General features: G+C 42.4%; 1 protein-coding gene across 1 annotated transcript in view; it reads right to left on the bottom strand.

Annotated features, from left to right (window-relative positions):
* The window catches only part of LOC138467922 (putative nuclease HARBI1), an 88,172-nt gene that overhangs the window by 18,951 nt on the left and 56,577 nt on the right, over nt 1–12,644 (bottom strand). The gene's annotated exons all lie outside the window — the stretch shown is intronic.

Below are 12,644 nucleotides of genomic sequence, written 5' to 3' on the forward strand. Positions count from 1 at the left end.
TCCTTTATTTCCGCTCCCGCCCCCAGCACGTGACCCGTTCTTTCGCGATACACATGGCATCACAGCCACTAAGAAGAAGCAATAGTGCTAGGCAGGATATGAGGTCAAGCTGCATTTGAATTCGTAGAGGTCACAAAAGAGGCAAAGCTTCTTTAAGGATTGTGACTTCACAAAGAGGAAGCCCTGCACATGAAACTACCATCACTCCATAAACAACTTCATGAGGATGAGGATTGAGACATCAATGTGGTGTGTGACCCACTCAAGTGTATTGCCCATTTAAGATGGGCAGTGATGTGTGTAGCCCTCCCACGTGTATTGCCCTGTTAAGAGGGGCCATCAAGCTAATAAAAGGAGCCCCTGCAGGCATGTGCATCGTAAACTGCTGCAGACTCCCAAAGAGGAACGACTAAGTCCTTCTCTCATTTAGGCCTGCAGGCCCACCCCAAGTGAGCACGGGCCTGCAGACCATCCATGATGCCATGGAGCCCTCGTGCCAGCAAGGTGGCAAGGGTCTGCATGGTCAGGGTATGGACCACCCTACCCTCACTTAAGACCGGGTGTTCCACTGGCAACCCCCTGAGGCACTGGGCCTCCAGGGTGCTGGTGTCCCATAGCACCCATGGGGCCGGTTTGATGCCAATAGCCAGCCCCCGTAACAATGGCGACGAAGGAGAAGAACCCTGCAATGCGCCCCATCCCCTACGCTCCCGTCATTTTCAAAGAGAGAAAATAGAGACGGAAAAGTAGAGCTGGGGCCCGGCCGCAGCCGCAGTGTTCCCTGCAAGAAAGGGAAACGTAAGCGACATCCATAGCCATGGGGGGTTCCCCGGCAAACCCCCTGAGGCACTCGGCCTCCAGGGTGCTGGTGTCCCATAAGACCCCTGGGGGCCGGCTTGATGGCAATAGCTGTCCCCCGTAACAATCAACAGAGGTATTGTATGATGTCACACAAGGACAGCCAGGCCCAGGAAGTCATTTTCATATGGGAGCTCACCCTGTGACATCACACCAGCACAGCCTGGACTTAAGGCAAGCACCAGTGTGGTACCCTTAAACAGAACCGAACTCTTGACACAAGCACACACGCGCTCCAACGACTAAGCTAGTTTCCACTGTGCCACACACTAGGTCATGATATAAGTGGTCAGCCATACAAACATCACCAAGCCCACAAACCCAATAACTGCTGACAAAAATACAAAATATCCTGTTATCCTTGCAATTTCTCCCAACACCAGCAGAACACACTATACCCCAAGAACATTGGCTTGATGGGTACCGGGTCTACCTCAGAGTAGCAGGCGGAACAAAGTACAATGTCATCATGAAGGAAACACATTACTGCACTGCTTGGGCATCGAAGCACTGCGCATATTCTGAAGCCTGCCAAACTCAAACCACCAGACACTGGACTGGAGAAGAAAGGACAACTAGAAATATGAAACCACTACTGCAAAAATCAACCAACACTTCGGGAACAAGAACAACATTGTACTATAACGCTATTATTTATTTTTGCAGAAGCAACAAAAGGAAGAGTCAGTAGAAAATAATATTGCCGCACATTCTAGGCTGCATAGCCATGTGTAGGTTCACCAGAGTCACTCATGAATACTTGCGAGATAAGTTAATGCTCCACTTATTGGACACAGTCATCTAACAAAGGGTTTTGAAGGCCCTCCTGCCACACAGGAAACAGCTACAGACATTACCAGGACCATGGGACTCGGAACTAAGTGTATTAAAATAGTCAAAAACAGGGAAAGACTTGCCAGCCATAAGGAATGAGAACCCCCATCACAATAGGAGGACAATGATGACACCAATAAAGTTTTTCTCTTTGGAAAACCTACCACGCCCATCACATACCAAACTCCTGAAAGCCAATGGTAAAAGAATCATACTAGAAACTGTTGGAGGAATCCCGGTAAACACTAATCAAACAGCCGTTTGGAGTGTAAACTCTATTTACATCTGGGGTAGGATAGACTAATAATAGAAGTGAGATATAGCTAATGTGACAGTTTACGCTTAGTGCTAAAGCAAAATGAAAAAAATCAAATGTCAAAAAACATGAGTTAAAGTTAAAGTAGTATTAAATCAGTAAACACAAAGATAAATACTTAGGTGCTAATGTAATAACTAAAAACTGGTCTATAGGAATACAATATAGAGCCTACAAGTGGCTAATATTCAACAACCTTGCCCAAAAGCTGCAAACAAAATATCAATGAATACAATAGTCCATAGGTTGGCTAGTGCTGTTGGTTAGTAACTCTGTTAAACTACAGAGCTTATGATCTCAACATGTTTCTATTCTTTAAGGTGATGAGTACTGAACATTCTTCAGGAGAGAAGATTCAAATCAGATTCCTATTCAGCGGATACAGCTGAAGTAGAAGTTAAAACAAACATAACTTGTCGAGTTAAAAGAAAGGAAGATAGTCAGCTGTAAAGGCTTAGATTCTCTATGGGTTCTATAACTGAACACTGAACCAGTATCCAACGGTTTAGGTTACCTGGATAGGTTCATGTGGGGGCAAACAACTTCTTAGTTCAGTTGTAGGAGGACTTCTAAATAATCCACTGTTGCGAAACTGCAAGAAAAGCATGAACGTAGCCTTTCAATCGCATATAGTGCTACTGATATCTCTCAGCTCATAAATGGCATATTCAGGAGTTTTGGCAAGTCAATTAGATTAGACAGGCAACCCACCTATAGATTTAGGGTTTTCTTTATGATGTGTTGTAAGTCGTTTATCAACGAATAAAGGAAATGCCTTTGTGTGGTCGGTCGGCTTCGAGCTTCGTGAGTTGGAGGAACCCCGCTTACAGAAAGGTGCTTAATGGATTCCAATGATTGAGGTGTCCAGTTGGTAGTAAGTATGCCCACAGGGTAGTAACAAGAGCCTATTGATGTAGAGAATGTATAATCATCAGGATGAGGCACTGGGCTTATGTTACTCAGAAAATATTAAACACTTGTTCGTATGTGACACAGGACGTAAAGTGCAAGCTGTTAAGTTACCTGGCGTCCAATGTATATGGCTAAGTAAATCAGGAGTTTTTAATGGGTTCGTAGTGGCGGCTTCGTGTAATTGTACTTGATTACGGTAAAAATCGCTGATTCGAGGCTGTAAGAAATCACAGACAGGGCGGCTTATCAGTGTGCATCCGTATTAGTTAAATGCTGTGACTGCTTAGGTGTGGCGAAAATAAATGTCTTGTCTATAGCCAGAGTTTACCTTGAATGTGCAGATCCTTGCAGCTATTGGAACTCGGAAATGTGGCCGTAGTTCACTTGCAGAGCCTTGCATATCTCTATGCTCAAGTACTAAATGTAAGTAGCGTCAGTGATTTAGTGTTACTAGAGACGCTGGCCGACCTGCTACCAGGGCAATGTGGAGTACCTAATTCCTTTATTGCTTGTAATTACTGGCAAAAGAAGCTGGGCACCATCTTAGAAGGGAGTGTATTAGCAGTAAGGCCATATGTTGAGATTGTATACAGAGTGCGCAAAGCCGTATATTAACTCCATAATCTATGCAGCGTTAGTGTCATAACAATACTTGTTCCCTCATGCCCCGGAGAACGAATCTGGCTGGAATCGAATCCAGGGCTCCATATCACTATGTCCAGAAGGGTGAGATAAGAAAAATGTATCAATAGGACTGGGAAATAACCCAGTGGACAGACAAATTTGAGGTGCATTATGGCACAAAACAGCTCCACCAGTTCTTGATTTTGTGCCATTCAATTGGTTCATTCAATCCATTGATGTCACTTCTCATTCTAAATATCATCTCTTGCTCTTTCTTCAATAGTCTTTTTTCTTGAGTGGAGGTGTTGCCACCCTTCAAGACCTGTAATACCGTCCACGTAAAGTCTTCATGACCTTGGTTCATGGTGGTGAAGTGTTGAACCATCAGTGCTTTCTCAGTTCTATTTCTCAAGCAGCGCCGGTGCTCAAATATCCAGGTTTTGACTTTTCTATTAGTCTTTACCACATATGGCAAACCACAGGGACATCTGATCAAATAAATGACATGGTCAGTGTTGCAATTGGACATGCTTTTTTGTTGCCAGAGTCTATTAGTACCAATGTCTGTTTCTTTGGTCTTCTTAGTGAGTTTACACACTCCACAGCTTCCACAGGGGTAGTGTCCAGTAGTCGGTTCCATTCCCCACATCGTAGTGATGCTTTGCGAGGGTGTAGTAGTAGATCTAAGCTTGCTGCTGCTGACCCTGTTGCCTATGGACATACATTTTTAATGAGCAAAGACGGGTGTGGGACTGGGATTTTTACTGGTGCTGAAGAGTTTCCAATGTTTTTGGATGATGTTTTTAAGCCTAAGACTGTGGTTGATGAAAGTGTTCACACATACCATTCTGTTGTCTATTGGTTTCACTGGTTTGGAAGAAAGAGCCTCCCTATTGTTGTTAAAAGCGCGTTTGGCTGCTTTCTTAACAAGTTTTTTGGGGTATCCTCTTTGTCGGAGTTACTTAGTTCATTTTTTTGCCTCAGCTTCATAAGTTGAGTTTTCCAAACTGTTACCTTTTAGTCGTAAGTACTGTCCAAAGGGGAGGTTTTCCTTTAGGTGCTTCACATGATGGCTAGAGTAATTCAATAGGGATTTTTTATCAGTCAGTTTATGGTAAGATTTCACCTTGAGGGTACCATTTTGGTGAAAGAACTCTTTCGCAGGGTCCATGGTACCTTCCCAAATCAGCAGAATATTGCCTATGTATTGCGTCCACTTGATGATGTTATGTAGAAAGGGATTAGTCTTGCTGTAGATGGTTATTTTTTCAAAAGGATCATACCTACCACGCCCATCACAGACCAAACTCTTGAAGCCAATGGTACAAGGATCATGATACCTACCACGCCCATCATAAACCAAACTCCTGAAAGCCAATGGTAAAAGGATCATACCTACCACGCCCATCACAAACCAAACTCCTGAAAACCCATGGTAAAAGGATCCTACCCGGAGAGCAAAAGTACAGCAGATGAGATCCAGGTCCAGGAACCAGTATTGCGACAAGGATCTAAATACCACAGGGGTGGATGCGACAGGCACCAAAGCAAAGACAAAGACTGTCCAGTTGTCTGACAGATAGGTGTATATACAATGAACATATGGTAAGAGAACAGCACTGTGCCTGCGGCAGTGGCGGCAAACCCATGAATGGTGCCAACAAAGAGGAGTGGGGGCAAACCGATATCCAGAAGAATGGTTGTGACAGAGGTTAAGCAGTTTGTTTTGTATGTGATGTGAAGTACTCTGGGATCTGTGGGGATTGTGTGCCATTGGATAGGCCCTGACACATCTAACATGTTGTATTGTGTGCAGCTGTCAAGAAGAAAATGTGAAATTCATTCTTCGCATGAACATATTGTATAAACTGGATTATATTTATTGCCTGAAAATATCAAAACAAAATATGTTTTACATTTTAAAAAAGGTGTGTCAGACTATCTGGCTGAGTGTATCCAATGAGGAGTTGTGGGTCATTGTGTGCAAGGTTGTCGGAGAGCCAAAGGAAAGAAGAGAATAATCCCCATTGAGATAACTATAGAATCTAATGACCAGGCTTTTTAATGAACAATTGGAACCTCCAAAAAGAAAGGGCCAGAGACATGATCTAGATCAAGATGAGGAACATGGAATTAATGCTGGATTGCAGATCACTATACACCACGATTGCTGCAAGAATGTGGGAAAGGACCCTGAATGCAAGGTGGGATGTTTGCGGAACAAGGTTCCAACAGACGGAGAGGGGAAAAGGCACATCCATGCTTTAGGTCATAAATGGATTACCTTTGGATTTAGAGACAGGACAACCACATGAGAAATTCATGCTATTGCAAAAAAGATATTCATAGTAGTTACACCCTTCTGGACTGTTTTTAGGGTCTTGTGACAATGAAAGACCGCACCCCATGCATTTTTGAAGTATATCCTCTGAACTTCAACATTGCTGCAGAGATTGTTGCCTATTACCTACCCATGCCTGCAGACTAGAGTGCCCCCTTTCATTCAGAAGTCTGCACAGTCTCTATATTCTTTAACCGTTGTGGGTTACCAGTGTTTTTAGTGTGTTTGTATTTCTAGTCTAATATCAAAGTACTATTGTTATTTGGATGCTTCTGTGCTAGCTCACAACCATCTTGGAGAGTATATCCTGTCCTCGGCCGACTTGACCCAAAGAGTTGAAGGAAGCATACCATTCATGTTGTGCCTGTTTCACCTTTATGAATGAGGTCACTGCTGGTTTAGTAGTAGTCTGGGGCTAAGAGTGGAGTTTAGAAACCACTACTCATCCCTATAATCTTGCAGAGCTGTCATCCTTTTCTCACAGATATAGAAAGAGGGAGGAACACATAAGAGAGTTTGACAATGAGTCCGGGGAATCTGGTAGAGGTACAGGTTGCAGCAACGCTGATCCAAGCTCTAGGTTATAAATTAATTACTTTTGGATTTAGAGACAGGACAACCGCATGAGAAATTCATGTTGTTGTAAAAAAATTGCTCAGCCGTGGCAGGATACCATCTGCTGCAATGAGGTAAAACCCAAGAGGATACTTGTGTACATCAAACTACTAGTACCCTCCCCTGGGACAAAGACCAACTAAGATCCTTTCTGGGAATGTCTGAGCACTATACTAAGTTTGTAAAAATCCATAATGAGAGTGCTGAATGCCAAAATTACTTGGACAAAAGACACTCAAAGAAAATTCAGCAAAGTGGAAATTAACCCCAACAGAGCACTGGTACTAAAAAAAACATCTCACACCATCATTGCAATAGATGCCATTGACAAGAGATTGGAAGGAGTACTGAGCCAAACTCCAGAAGAACAGAAGTAGCTATTGCATCCACATCCCCATGCTCTGCGGGGGCCAGAACGAAACTTCTCCACCCTAGAAACCCTGGGAATGTATTGGAGCCTAACAGATTTCAAAACACTGTTGTGGGGACTCCCAATAACCATCACAAACCTTTAGTACACATTTTCAGTCCCAGAAGCATGTCCACTGCATCACCAAGAGTTTGCCGTTGAGTGGTGAAAATAATTACATACACTGCTCGGATAATCTACATACCTGGGAAAAAAACATGCCAGACGATTTTTTATCCATACTACCAATAAATGTGATAGTGTCCCTGCAAAAATGTTACCTGGCAAAAAAGTCACCAAAAAATAGCCTTTGTTTGCAGGGACACTATCACATTCAACGTGCATGGGGACACCCCTGCAACCACCAATACCTTTCTTTTTCAATGGGACCAGGGGACAACCCCGCAACCCCCGCTCCCCTGGACCCCAGATATAATGTCACCACAGCCTTTTTCCGGCGATCATATGTATGGCGACCATATGTATGGGGATAATATACTGGATACCCAATAAACGCCTCACAGAATCAAAAGGACCAGAAGATTAAGGTTTTAATCCAGGCTTGATCATTTAAACAACGCTGTGTGACTTTAGGCAACCTACTGAAAACAAGCTCAAAGTGCAATATTGAACCACAATACCGAGAATACGGGTATGTCTAATGACTAAATCATAGACTTTGGAACCGAACATTCTGAATCATAACCATGGGCATCAGCCCTGTGCAGCAATTGCTACATGTGTTTCTGCTTGCAACCTCCTGTATGTGGACTGCTTTGCAACCCCTTAAATCAACCATCTGTAAAAATCAGTATGTGTTTAGATGTGGGCATGCTAATATGTGTTAGTGCCCATTATCAATTTTTGTTTAATAGTATTATCAATTTCTGTTTAATAGCATGCTGCTATATAAGGTTTCTTATTTTTTTTATGTATTTAATTGTGCCATGGCTTGAAATTCAAACCTTTCACATATCAACAGAAAATCCGAACACAGTAAAAGAAACAAGATGAATATACAATATCCAAGAAAAATAGAAGGTAAAGAAGCAGGTGCTGTACATCACATATAAAAGAAATTGCATAAAGTCAATTCATTTTCATGAAGTCAAATTCAAAAATGATTCATGTTATTAAAACAAACAGGTAGGCCTAGCCTTGTGAGATAAAAACAAGAGTGAAAAGTAAAAAGTGTCAGTAGTGCATCACATGTTCACAGATCATACCCACAGAGTTCACACGGAAAGAATACAGCAATAAAATGTAACATCTATAGTCGAGAACAAGAGGTTTCCCAAATCGTGATAAAGTGACATTAGTTGGCAAATAGAAGCAAAACGACCTTCAGAAATTGCTCACTGGATTAGCAGTGCTTCCAGTTTGGGGCATGGACATGGTTCGGTGGTAGAGGGAAAAATGCACATTAGAAATCTGACCTATGCAAGTTTCAAAGATACTTGCGCACTGCCAAACAGCCTATGCCAGAATTCCATCGGATTAGTCGATATAAGGTTTCTAATAAATAGTTTTGAACAGCAAAAGCATACAATGGCATCTGCTGCACACAGGACCATGTGATGTCTCTTCCTATCATGTCATTGAGCCGCCAAGGTTTGTGTTATGACTCTCCTGCAACACTTCAGATTTTGGTGACATATTGCCACTTATCCTAACCCAGGCTTTTCTGCTTGTCCAAAACCGTAGTATCTTCGACAAACATTGATTCATCTGCTTCAGGTTTCTTATCTAAAAGAATGTCGAAATGGTTAGTAATCAATACATTGGACAAATAAGGTATAAAAAAAGAAGTTGAGGAGAGAAATGGAAGGGATGTATAGAAGTGCCTATATGCTGACTCTTCTTGATCAAAGTGGTTTGATATGAGACAAATCTCCTGCACTTTGATTCCCTTATCTGTCAAATGTTTCTCACATAAAAATAAAAGTCCTTCAGGGCACGTTAGCTTTTTAAATGTGTTAGGTGGAGAAAGCCTGTCTCTCTCATCTGGCACTGCATAGGAGCCCGCTAAGTGAAGTGTGATTTCCCTTGGCCAATGCTCATTGGAATCTGCAATCCAAGGATAGGCAAGCCACACTAGGTGACATTTCCTACAACTAAAAATCCCTGGTTGGGTCACATTTTGAACACCTCAGCCTTCATTCTTCCAATGTTGATAAGTTGCATACCGTTACATTGGGTAATAGCACCTATTATTACAGTGCTTAGAAATGGGAAGAATATAGCATGAAGCACTATATAAAAATGGGATTTTTAAAATGTGTAATACCCTTATTACTTGTGGATAATCTTCCTTACACTACTCTTTTTCAATGCACTTTTACTTCAGTCCCATTCTGCCCTACGTGTTCCTGAGATAGGCAATGTCCATTCCAGTGTATGTATGGCGAGGCAGAGTAAGGACTTTTACTAGGAGGTGTATTGGTTGGGGCTATAGATTTTATTTATGCACAAAGATACATCTATTTTTCCATATGTCTAGAGAGGTTTCCCTACCTCAACCTAAAGAAAACCTGGGAGCACATCAGGATGTCAGTCAAAAGTACAATATATACCGTCCTTTGTCTCGAATCCACTACTCTGTCCCTGCCACTAAACAACATAAACAATGTTCAGTCAAATGCTTCAAGCAACACCAGGAGAATGGCTCACTTCTCCTGGTAATGTGATCCACTTTTGCGTAGTTTCCACAGCGCTCTCTTGCTTTAGGATCTGATTTACCAATGTCTTAAGACCAGGAGAATGACTCCCTTCTCCTGGTCAACATGGAATAGTTCTTCAAACTGACTTTTGGCAATTCATTCTATAAATCTCACAAAGTCTTTACAGTTCTTCCCACAAACATCTGAATGTCCATGCCCAGCTTTCATTACTCTATGTGGTTGTCTCTAATTCTTCTTAAGGCAATCTATCTTCTGCCAATTCTCTGTGATTTCACCACTGTAACAAAGGAGATGGTTCCGGAATCTTTCCTGACTCTTGGTGCCTTCTATGGCACCCCTGTGATGAAGGGGATTACTCTTGTTGCACTCTTGCTCGGTATAACTTTCTTTGTCACTAGTGTGACAACGAAGATTACTTCTGATGCCCTCTTGCTTGATACTCTGTTCTGTGTCACCACTGTGACAAATGAGATTACTCCCGAGACACTCTTGTTTGGAATTACTTTGTCACCACTGTGACAAAGGAGATTACTCCAAATGCACTCTTGCTTGTTATGACTTTCTTTAACAGCACTGTGATGAAGGAGATTACTCCTGAAACACTCTTGCTTGTTATGACTTTCTTTGTCACCACTGTGATGAAGGAGATTACTCCGGAGACATTCTTGCTTGTTATGACTTTCTTTGTCACCACTGTGACAAAGGAGATCACTCCTGAGACACTCTTGTTTGACACTGCTTGGGAACTGCCCTGGGTCCCACCTAGTCTTCCTGCTGTACCCGTTACCTGCTTCTGCTTGGGTAGATGGCTCCAGTTCTTCCCGGGCGTGGGCACTCAGTTCTGCGTTTCTTGGTTCCTGCGTGGCTCTGCGGCAGGTTTCGACTGGCAGTCTCTGCATTGTTTCTGGCCCAAACAATTCACCTTTCTGGAGTCACCCAACCACCACGACTATTGCAGTCCTAAATGGTTTGTGTGGGCTTCCTGCTGGCTCACCGGATCCTTTGGCAATGTCTCGCCGTCCACGTCTTCCCTTCTGAGGGACAGCTTCAGCATGCCTCCAAGACTCCCGGTTCGAATCTCTCGGGCTTGGTTGGTGTTCTGCTGCTTCCCACGGTCTCTCTCCACTAGTCTGTCTTTGCTTTCCATTTTATATAGTTGACTCCGCCCTTGCGTAATGTCAACTCCAGGTTGCAATGTTTCAGTGGCAATCTTCATGCCTCTCAAAGGCCACCTCATCACAATATTTAGTGAAGTCTGCATTGTTAATCCACATGTTTCTTCCACTCTTTCTTGTCCCAGTATTATCCACACTTGCGACAGTCGTGGCTTTAGCATAACACATGGTATTTCTGTCAATTGGGGAGGAGACAACCCGGGAAAGCTTTTGGGGATAGGGTGTCAGGGAGGCTTTTCCCCAGGTGGATGTCCTTGTCCCCAGGAGGGGAGTCCCTCCCTATGAGGTCATCCTGCATATTACCACCCCTATGGAGACTATTGGGTAGCAGCCTCATCTCCCTAGCCTCATAGGGAAGGGCTCCCCTCTGGGGTGAAGTGATGGGCATTAGTGGATCGTCACATATGGTACAGAGGATGTAACGGGTAGTGCCCTATTTCACCCTAAAACATATAAGAGAGGCATGAATATAAAAAAGGGACAACATGTATTTCATTGGAAGCAATGGTGTCTGTCGGAGGGAGGTGGCATCTATAAGAACTGTGATTAGTAAGAGTAGTACCAGCAAGTCAGGGTACAGAGTCAAGAACCGAGAAACATGGGCAGTATGGGACACTATTCCCTCTGAGCTGCAGGGTTTACTTTTTGGCTCGCTAGTCACATAAGATGGTGTGCCTTCATACTAGACACAGAGAGATTTGATACAAGGGAGGCATGGCAGGTGTCATACTGATTTAATGTAAATGGAATGCACATTTGCTAAAACAAAGTATATAGTGTTCTTTTCCCAACTCTGACTGCGTAGCATACCTATTTAATGTAAATGAAGGTCAGGTTAATTAATCAAACACTGTGTGCTTGGATTGTTTAATTCTGTTACAGTCCTTTGCACAAAAAGGAAGACAAATGGATCCTATCACATCAGAAGCTTAACTCTGTCCTTATAAACTTAAATAACTTATATATTTAAATTGTTTACATTTCTGTAATGTGCATCTCATTGAGATGCGAGGGGGTGGGGGACCAACATTGTTTGTCAAGATGTTGTATTATGCTAAAGGTATGCTTAAATGTCTTGCTTCTTTACAAATGTTAATAAAAATTAAATTCAAAAAAACATTTTGGTTTCATGGTCTCAATGATATTTATGACTGGGAGTCGGTCACATGAACAAGGCCCGCTTTTCAACGAACAATGCTTCGTAGAAGTTTAACATCCACTTAGCTTGGCCTTTCATGCACTCAGACATAAAGCATCATCTGCCCAGGTTAAATGGATGATTTAAATCCCCAGAGTCATGACCCAGCTCTGTCCAAGTTAATTATTAGGCTTAGTTGGACCACCATGTATATAAATTGTCATTTAAAACATTTAAACTGCACAATGATGTAAAACACAACATTGCTTATATCTTTGTAATGTTTATGTCTTTTGAGAACACGCACGCCCCACAGAAGGAGTCTAAACAAGATATATTTATATATCAATAATTAATACATTAGCATATTTTCATAACTTTGCCATACTTAATATCTCCCAAGTATGTCACATTTCTACAAATGCGGGTATGTTGTGTGATTCCAAAAAGGTACAGGATAGGTTCAGAACCAAAGTTATGGAAAAAAAATAGATTAAGGTCCTAAACTGAAGAGCACAACACCTTGTCACATGGTTAAATATGTGGGGCCTACTCGATAAGTGAGTGTTTTCATTGGCAGTGTCCTGAAGAGAACCAATGAGAAGACTCAACCAATCAAAAATTATTATGACACTGGGTAGGAAAATGTAGCCTCTGTAAAAGTCCAAACCCACAGGAAGTAGCAAGAGCTCTGGGATTCTGGAAAGTCTGAAAACTTGGAAACCCTGCAAGGGGGGATAA

This window comes from Ambystoma mexicanum, chromosome 4q (assembly GCF_040938575.1).
Source record: "Ambystoma mexicanum isolate Mex_15411 chromosome 4q, UKY_AmexF1_1, whole genome shotgun sequence".
NCBI classification, from domain to species: Eukaryota; Metazoa; Chordata; class Amphibia; order Caudata; family Ambystomatidae; genus Ambystoma; species Ambystoma mexicanum.